Source organism: Dipteris shenzhenensis, chromosome 30 (assembly GCF_047967505.1).
Source record: "Dipteris shenzhenensis isolate YYH24624 ecotype China chromosome 30, Dip_SZ_1.0, whole genome shotgun sequence".
Classification (NCBI taxonomy): domain Eukaryota; kingdom Viridiplantae; phylum Streptophyta; class Polypodiopsida; order Gleicheniales; family Dipteridaceae; genus Dipteris; species Dipteris shenzhenensis.
In genome coordinates, this window is record NC_141625.1 from 36848588 (window position 1) to 36859557 (window position 10970).

Genomic DNA, 10970 nt, shown 5'->3' on the forward strand with positions numbered 1-10970 from the left:
ATGCAGGGAATCATTAGAGAATTTCACCATATAGGAAAATTTTCCTAGATAGTGAAATTCATTAGCAATTCCCTACATAGTCTAACTAGGAAATGTTCCATTTTCCCTAGTTTGCACACTTCCTAGTTATAGTCTAGTAAATGATATAGAGAGCAAAAATAGTATTTAATGCTCGATCGACCATGCAAAGGATATCCGATGGGCACAACACTTTTTGTACACGTCAACCTAGGTGGTATTGACATTTTCTCAAAGAGGCACACCCATCCGGTAAGTACTTGGTCAGATAACATACATAAGGGCGTGTTTTTTTGCGGATGTGCATACCACTAGGGAAAAAAATGGTGTATAATGCGTGATCGACCATGCAAATCATATCCGATGGTGACAATACTTTGCATGCACCTCAACATAGTTGAAAAAAACTTGTGTGCAAAGTGGAGCCCCCATCCCATAAGTACTTGTTTGAATAAGACACCTAGGACCGTGTTTTTTGATGGTTGTGCATGACACTAACACGAAAACGGTGTTTTATGCTTGATCGACAATGCTCTTTTTCTTTGTAAGATAAACTAGGAAATGCCCCATTTTTCATAGTTTGCAAACTTCTTGGTTATGAACTAGTAAACAATATTGAGAATCTTCTATTTTCCTATATAGGGAGAATGCGAAATAAGTGATTTTGTCTAAGTTATATCATTTAAGAAATGAAGCACTCATGTTTCACATTTTCATATGTAGCAATTTGAACTTTTAAAGTACCTAGAGCAATAAGCAATTGTTACTATAATTACATTAACTCACATTATCTACACTAAGATTCAACAAAACCATCAAAAAGATTATGGGGTTCTCTTTAATATTTCTACAAATAATAAGGTGGTAAAAAGTCCATTCGTTATTACAATATTCAAAAGAAAAAGAAAAAAACTTCTACTATAAGAAATATAAGACAACCAAAGAGAGCTAAAAGAGCTCTACATAACATCTTTGAAGACTTATTTGAATCAAGCTAAATGTCATATCAAAATCTCTATATCTTCTAAACTAAGCACATCAGATTTTTCCATGAATCTAACTTTTTGACTTTCAATAAGCCAATGCACAATGTCCCTTATCATAATGTTATTGGCTGGTTTATTGATGTCTGTAGAGTACTGTTTGAAGCTACTCTCCATCTTTTTAAGCTTCACATATGTACTTTTTAAGGAAAAGTACATATCATGAATTGTGTGGACTCCCATGTATTTTAAAAGTATCGTCTCCATATTTTCCTCTGAAATGTCATCCACCTGAGGGCATAATAACAAAACAAGTGACAATATATTAACAAATTCGAAGCAAATGATTTAAATAATGAAGCCTAATGCAAAAGGCTCACATACTCTATTATACTCACTTGAAATCGTAGACACCTCCATGTCTGTACCTTGAATATCTTTTAAGTTCTAATTCAAATAAAAAATTGAGATTACAATCAAGGTATAAAGACTTTAAATCATAGAAAATAAATTCTAAATATAAGAATACCTTGCATCTCTTTCCTTGGGATTTATCACTTCTTTGCACGGTCTTCTGTTCTAAGTGATCTCTCATTTTTTCACTCACCTATGAATGATAAACAACTAGTGTTTATGCCATTGGAAATAATTATGTAAAGAATACAAGCATACAAAGTACTTGCTTTACTTTTAAAGGGTATTGCATAAATGAAAACTTTTACCTTTCTCTTTCGTTCACTTTTTCTAGACATTTCATTCGTAGAATCAATCACATTTGATATTGGATCCTAAAAATATGACAAAATTAAATTAAAACTTGTCTAAAAAGAAGATGCTGATCAGAATTGAATGCCAGAAAATAGCTTCAATCATAAGCATATCTAAAAGATAAAGGCAATTCATACCTTATCTTCATTTGTAGTGACGTCATCATGAAGCATCTTAGAAAATGTCATCTCATTCATATCAGCATTCGCTTCCATAAGAATCCTGACATAAAATATTCAAGATAGATGAATTGTGAATAACTGAATGGTTAATAATACTTTTTCAAAATAGAAGACAACTCATGATTGAAACTTACACACCTGATCAGAGTGATAATACTCAAACCCTTCAAATCTCTTCGCTATGAACTTATCTATCTACACAAAAGAACATATGATTTTATTAAAGAAAACATTTTATATTCTTTATAAAAATAAAAACATATCTTTTATTGGAAATGCTTCAACAACCTCAGATGTTGGACATCCTTGTCCATAAAATTCTCCTCCAATAGAAATTGAATTTCCAATAGACTACTAATGAATTAAATAATCCAAGTAAGATGTCACATAAATTACACGAAAAAGTATAATTTTTTACTAAAAGTAGAGAACCATTCAAGGTATTAATATAAGCATACCTTCTCTGAAATTGGATTACGTGGAGACACGTCAATACAAGGAGTAGTTGCTTGAGGCTCCATATATCTCTAAAAAGTTTCAAATAGACATACAAAATTCTCCTTAAACTCTTATAGATCATTTTGAAATCCAAAGGAATGAGAACTTAGTTCAATTAGTATACGATATTCTTAATTTTTCTTGAAAAAACATATCTTTCAAATGCGTCAACAACCTGAGATGTTGAATATCCTTGTCCATGAAATTCCTCTCTAATAGAAATAGAATCTCCAATAGACTGCTAAAGAGTTAAATAATCCAAGTAAGAAGTGGCACAAATTATGCAAATAAATACAAATTTTTACTTCACGCTAGAGAACCATTAAATGTATTGAACATACCTTCTTTGAAATTGAATTATGTGGAGACTTGTCAATACAAGGACTAGTTGCTTCAAGCTCCAAATTTCTTTGAACTTTGCTCGTTTCGTCCTTTCAAACACAATAGAATACATTGACTAGATCATATCTATATTGCAAATATACAGTTTTATAAAATATCACATAATTGAAAGGCCAACTCACATTATTTACAAGGGTCCTCTTCTTCGAGTATTTCCTGCTAGACTGCTTTGAGGAGATCCACCACCTGTATATATCTTCCTCTCTCCAGCTATATTCAACTCCACTAAACTTTAGAGGCACTATCTCATGATGATGTTCATGGATGATGCCTTTAATATGCTGTTGTTCTTCCTTTTTATGCCGTAGATCTATAACAGTCTCTATTCCCTCGAACCACCTTCGTACATGATGGTAGTTTTCTAACAATAGAGAATGCTGGTCTCTAAAGCACTTTTCTAGGAGCTCTTTCCCATATAGCTTGTTCTTATCCCTACAGATCATTTTGGGTGGTTTAAACACCTCATCATATGTAGGTGTAAAACTTACCCCTGAGATTGGAGGAACAGAAACTTGAGATTTATCTTGCAAAGAGAGACGCTCCTTGTTCTCTTTGAAGGACACATCCTTTGATTCATCTCCCATAGGCATTTTCCCTATATAAAAAACATACATGCCAGAAATTCAGCCACCTTCTTTCTCTAAGTGGATAACATACGTGCCATAAAGTCAGCCACATGCATTCTCCAAATGGATCTACACACATGCCATAAATTAAACCCCCTTCTCCCATAAATTCAGCACCCTCCCTTACATCCAAATGCATAAATATACATGCCATAAATTCAACCTCTTGCTCCCATAAATTCAACCCCCTCCCTTACATCCAAAGGCAAAAACATACATGATATAAATTCAGCCACCTAGATTCTCCAAGTGCATAACATACATGCTTACAAATCATCCCTTTCTTTCTGTAAATGCAATGAATACAGCCCATAAATTCATAAAACAGTTCTCTTCACCCAAAAATTCAGCCTTCTCCCTTAAAGCCAAATGCGTAAATTCAACCTTCTCCCTTAAATCCAAATGCATAAATTCAGCCCCCTCCCTTACATCCAAAAGCATAAACATACATGCTGTAAATTCAGCCTCCTTCTCCCATATATTCAGCCCCCTTCTCCCATATATTCAACCCCTTCCCTTACATCCAAAGGCAAAGACATACATGATATAAATTCAGTCACCTTTTTTCTCCAAATGCATAACATACATGCTTACAAAATCAGCCCGTTCTTTCTCTAAATGCAGTGAATACATGCCATGCATTCATCAACCACGCAGCACCTTCTCTATATGTTCAACCCCTTCTTTCTCCAAATGCATAACATAAATCCAACAAAAAAATGACATACCTTTAATTGACCTAACCATGGAATCCAAGAGTCCAAGGAAACTTGCATCTTCACTCATCATTTTCTTTAGTAGCACTGCCATGTCCATGTTGTTGCTAGCCATCTTGATCATGCATAACAACAGCATAAAAGAGTTTAGTTATTGTTATTATGAAATAAAAACACACAAAATAGAAATAGATGTAGAAGGAAATCAAATACAAATACGTAATTCCTTGAATGATGTTAACTTCATGTATCCTAGCTACATGCCTAAGATTGCCACATGATAGGAACTATCTTGGCTTTGCCCTGAACTACCATGTTCTTTGTCTTGATAACTTTCCACGTCTCGTTGACAGACACACAAAACCACCAATCCTTCCATTCGTTGTCTTCCATCGAGACCTTCCATCTCTTTTCCTCTGCGTGAACTAGCTTTATCCATGCTACTTTAACTTGATTTAGCGAGTGATCCACATCTCTGACAACGGCATACTTGAGATCATTTGGTGAACATATTTTATCTGCAAGACAAGACTTCAATAAAACAATATCATTCTCCTCTAGCCAAGGAGGAATACATCCAATGCAACCAGGCTAGATTAAACGTGTTTTCAATCCTAAATCTTTTGTCTCACATGAAATGATACCACCTCCATGCTGTAGAGGAATAAACTTATGGAATAAAGAATTAATTGGCCTTATACAATTCCAGGTGTATGGCAAATATGCATTTTGTAGGACACTCATGCCAGTGGTGCCATCAACATCTAATCTTTCATATCCTCTTTCAACAACAATGTGTTGCCTATAGTAGTGTGCTCCAAAGAATAGTTGCATGTCACCATTATGCTGAAAGGAAAAAAACGATGCTATGCACGCTTTCCGGTGTCCCACACTAGAGACTAATGTTGCATCCTCTTCAGACTTTACGATAACCTTATCTTCAATCTTATAAACCTCACCCTTAAACATAATTTTCTTATATTATGTTACTCTCTCAATCCCGAATTGAAGATTTTGCTCTACATACCTTCTTTCCTCACTTGTTGCGTATCTAACTTTTGGCTTCTTTCTTGCTATTACAATACCCTTTTGGCCAATGACTCTTTGGCAAGGATAGTCTTTTGCATGCAATGTAGCTAAACTCCATAAATGTTTCGCTTTTTCAATGGATGATACATGTATCAATCCTAATGAATGCCATTGAGGACAGTCATAACATCCATGTTTGTCCACTAAATATCCATCTGGGACTGAAAGAACTCCATGAAACTCTTTCAACATCCTTTGATGAGGAAACAACCTATCAGCATCTTCTTGAATATGTAGAAAGACCCATGTGAAAAGTCTCCTTCGATGATATTTTGCATATGAGATCTCATTGTCCTTATTGTTTGTTTTGATGCTAGCATATGTTGAGACCATACACTCATATATGTAGCACCAAAACCCATCGTGGCTGCCATGTCACAAAATATCATCAAGAAATTCTCCAAAACCTGCAACATGCTCTAATGGAGCTGAGTTTCTTCCAATCCACTCTTCTGATCTTACTCTCCAAGAAGCAAGCAATACCCTCATAGTGTTTATGTCTTCTTGAGACCAGCCATTACGTCTAGTATAGTTATAAAAGGCATGAGCAATATCTATGATCAAGAGACCCAAATCATAGAATTTCTTAGGAATACCTTGGACTTCACTCAGGACATAAGGAAGACACCATTGTATGAACTTTTGTGTTTCCTCTGCCTTGTAACTCTCAAAATACTTGCTAGGAAACCTTGGCCATCGACCATATCAGATGGAATAAGGTGTGGCCAATGTCATTCTATGAGTTGCTTCATCGATTTCTTTCTTCACTCTATTATCGATATCTCTCATTAAAGAGCTCATGTACTTTGAAAACATATTCAATGCTAGTATGTGCATACAATCGTACACAAGATCAAGAGAGAAGTCGAACCCATAAAGATCATATAATCTCCATAGACATGATCTACCTGAAAGACCAGCCTCTTTAAGAATGTCTTCACGTTGCGCTTGAGTGCTTGCTCGCTCTGCAAGAAGCAAGTCTCTCAACATATCTTTTGTGGACCTCTTGGCTGGAGCATATCTAAATTGGAATCTATTTTGGTCATAAAGGTATCGACTCGATCCTTCACATTCTAAAGTAGCTATAGGTTTTTCTCTACGACAAAAAGCTCGGCCACCATCTTTAAAAGCTCCAATCTTACATTGAGCTGGATGGTCACCAGTCACCATCATAAGCATAGCACGTGCTTTGAAGGTTTGGGAAAAAGAGCTATCACGCCCAAAAATTAAAGGCAATGGATAATTGAAATCTATATCAATTCCATCTATGAACAAACTTTCTAATTCATCTATCAAAGGTTTCATAAAAACATGAAAGAGTTTGCTTGAGCTTCCTATAATTTTTTTGCAACTAAATGGAATGAACAAGACTGGTATTGCTCCAATTATGGACTTCTTTCCACAATTGAGAACCTTTATCTTGACGACGCCACAATTCTTCTAGGTTGTTCTTGATGTCTGGAACCCATCCCAATGCAATAGAAGAGCAAAATTGTGTGGATCTCCCTGTATATGTAAACAAAGACACATTTAGAGTACAACATTACGTGGAATTCTCAAACATAAATTAATTAGAGACCACACATAGTATATATGTACAAAATTTACCTTACAGAGTCTTTGTGGACCTTGTATCAAAGCTTGACAAGCCTTGCAAACAAATTTGTAAATTTTCTCATGTTCTTTCCAACCCTCCAAAAGTGCTTCCGATTTAAGTGAAGATGGCCATGCTGTATAAGCTTGTTTGCAATACCCCTTCTCACATACCAATGGCAACTCAAACTCCGATTCTGGATCCCAAAACTCTTTAACACTTGTACATTTACTGCCATCCCAGAACTCATCAATTCTAATAGTTTCATTAGAATTGTTCGATACCAACCATTTGTCTTTATTTTGCCACATTTCCAATAATTCGTGGCATAAAGATCTACTTTTCGTAAGTAGTTTCAATTGTTCACTGATCGAAATGTAGTCAAAACATAACATTTCCTTTCTAGGCACTGCACATTTCTCACACTTCTCACAACATGTTAAACAATCGCGCTTTAATTTTCTCTTTCCAGTGACATTTCTATTGCATTGGCATTCAACAGTGTTACCACTATAAGCGTCCTCTTTGCTTGGTAGATAGAGTATTGGAGCATGTATGGAATCCTCTTTTCCTTGACATATTCTCTCTTTGATTCAACCATTCCAAGCCTTGTCAACATAGTAGTTAATTGCTCCCAACATGTGGGAACAGTTATTCCATTTAGACTTCCATCCCATGTTTCTGGAAGTTGGACCAATAGTTTACTCAAACTCGATCTTTTTGCGCCTTCATGTGTTGTAGACCTAGGACCACCCATATCTCCAAATAGAATTTTAAGCATACTATCTTGAAACTCCACTGAAGCTTGATGTCCATCCCAAAGAGCTTGCAACTCAATCAATCTTTGTATGATTTTATCAGCGAGAGATAAATGGCTATCCTCTCCTAAAGCATCCATGTTATCCTCTTCATCATCCAACCTATCCTGTTCATGCATATCAGTAAATTCATCATTCCCTTCCATCTGATGCATAGGCTCATTGTTCTCCTCTTCTTCAGGTCCACATGATCTAAAGTGTGGAGCATGCAAACCAAGATTTTCTGTAATAGTTTCAAATCGCTCATCAACTTGCATATGCCTTGCATAAGTTGATGGAGCGACCAAGCGGCCACCATGGCAATAAGTTTCACATCTACACCATACCCGCCTCCGTCGATTAGATGATTCAATGAGTTCTTCATTCACTACAGTATCATTGTCAATAGAGTTCTCCTCATTCACATTCCTCAAAATTGATGCGTGTAAGTTTCCAATGGAGTCTTGTTGCAAATGCACATAATACGTCCTCCGGCTCAAATCTTGATAGCCAAGAGGCAAATGCCTACACCTATAATTGCATCTACTTCTCCGTAGGCTATCATCTGTTGCCATCTGGAATAAGGCACATGAAATCATCTGTTGCCATTTGGAATAAGGCACATGAATTTACATAGGCATATAGGCATATAGAAGCAGGCATTCATAAACAGTCTAGCCATAAACTTAAAGAATAGGCATATTGCATATAGAAGCATAGACTAAAGGCATAGGCATACATTAACTTAAAGAATAGACTAAAGATGCATATAGAAGCATAGACATAAGCATACTTAAACTTAAAGAATAGGCATACGTTACCTCATAGAAGCATATAGATATGGAAGCATAAAGATATAGGCATACATATGGATATGCATGTACATAGACATAGGCATAGGCATAGGCATACATAGGGATATGCATACATAGACATATAGAAACATAGGCATATAGAAGGACATACATTCATTAAGTAGAAGCATAAAGATTTTAAACATGAGCTTTATATTATACATTTAAAAACTAAAGCATTTTAACAAACGTAGGAATAAACACGAGCTTTATATTTATATACATTTTAAAACTAAATTTTTGAATTTACATTTATACAAATATAGGAAGAGAGAGAGAGAGAGAGAGAGAGAGAGAGAGAGAGAGAGAGAGAGCATAATGCATATAGAATTGTTGAAATAGAGAGAGAGAAAGAGAGCACGTGCATAATGCATATAGAGTTATAGAAACACCTCGATTTGGAAATTAAATTGTTGCCGCGCGTCGCAATCCTATTGGCCCTCGAGCATACGTTCCCAATCTTGCAATAGAAAGTTTTAGAACGATATGTACAGTAGCGCAACGAGCTGGGAGCTCCAACGTCTGGTACCGCGCGTATTGCCTCGAGCAGCTGCCTGGGAAAGGGCGCAATTAGCCTAACGGAAAGGGACGTACGGTATATTGCATTAGATTTAGCTGTAGCAGAGAGGACGTCGTAGTTGTAGCTGTAGCCTGTAGTTGTGCGCTGCTGGCCGTATGGGATGCAGGTTGCCAAGCTCGAGTAGCTATACGCTAGGCCCAATTATTAGGGATGTGCAGTAGCAGTACAGCAGCAGTCGAATATCAAAAGGGACGATCGACTTACCAGCAGAATTAATATATTGCGCGCGCTATATACATGTACGTCGTACGTCGTCGTCGTCGAGCCGGTGCCGGATGCAGTACTGCAAGCAGCAGCAGAAGCTCTGATCTGCTGCAGGACCCAGGTCGCGCGTCACCATCTAGCTAGTGCAGATCACCTTCATATATGAATCTTGAACCGCGGGACAATGCACAGGACAACGACGTCGACAGAAGCGCCAGTACCTTCAAGTACACGACCCAAGCTGCGAGGCGCTGTCTGCACGAGTTCGAATTGCAAAATCTCACGAAATGTATCAATATCCTATCACGAATGGCTGCAGGGCACTACGAAACTCGAGTTCTAGGCTATGGGACAAGTAACGTGAGCAAGCTAATGCACGAGAGCAGAGACTAGAAAGCATCGAGAAGCTGGAGGCAAGTCAAGAGTTCCATTAGGTAGAGCCGTTCGAGGCTAGGGTAGCAGAGGAAAAATTTTGGGGGGATTTCTCCCCCCAAAATGCATTTTGGTGCCTTCCCCCCTTTGCCCTTTACCCCTTGAACCCTTCCCCTTCCATACTAACTAACTAACATAGTAAAACCAATGTCCCTATAACTTAAACACTTAATTAACCTTAATATTAGCCTTAATATTAACCTTAAACACTTAATTACCTTAATATTAACTTTCAATACTTAATTAACCTTAATATTAATCTTTTTAACTTAATTAAGGTTAACACTTTCAATTCACCATAGCACTTACACCTCATAATCCTAAAATTTACATTAACTGTGTCTAATGCACATGGAAACCATTTCACTTAAGACCATGCAAAGTTTGATACCACTTGGAAAGTTGGGCATATTTGTGTTGGTGACCTTTATGCATTTATCCTTTACATGTTTGCAGGATGCACATGCAAACATCATATTTTTGATGCACATGGAACTTTGCAAGGAAATGAAAATCACTCAATCGTATACCATTGCAAATTTGGGTACCACACATTTTCATGGCCACACATTTTGTGTCCTTCACATAGGCATGATGCACATGTGAATTTGGGACATTTCACCTTCACTACCACACATCTAGTGTTCGATGCACATGGGACTTTGAAGGACATGGAAACCACATAACTTGAGACCTCTAGAAATTTTGGTACCAATTGGTTGTATGTGTTTTGCTCAAAGGAGAGCCATTGGTTGTATGTGTGTTGCTCATAGGAAGTCATAGGTTGGACAACATTTGTTTAATCAACTTCATATATTTATTGGTAAAAAATATTTATCTTATGTTAGAGCTCATTTATTTATGTCTTGGATATAGATAAAAAAGAGATGATGGAGTGGGTTGTTGGTTGTGTGCATAAGCTATATATATATGTCCCAAATTTAGAGTTACAACGAAGAGCAAATGTAGAATCATATATAGAAACAACCATATATGTATATATGAGATACACAAAAGATATATATGATACATATATAGAATCATATAGTGTCTCTTGAACCTATTAAACAATTTGAGTCTTCTTTATTAATTATTCATCAATGATTCATGACATGGTTCATGATAGTGGTTTGTGTGCAAACCAAAGAGTTGGATCATTTGCTGGATTCATGTTAGAGGTTTGTGTGCAATGCAAAGGGGGCATCATTTGATAAGTACTTGTTAGTG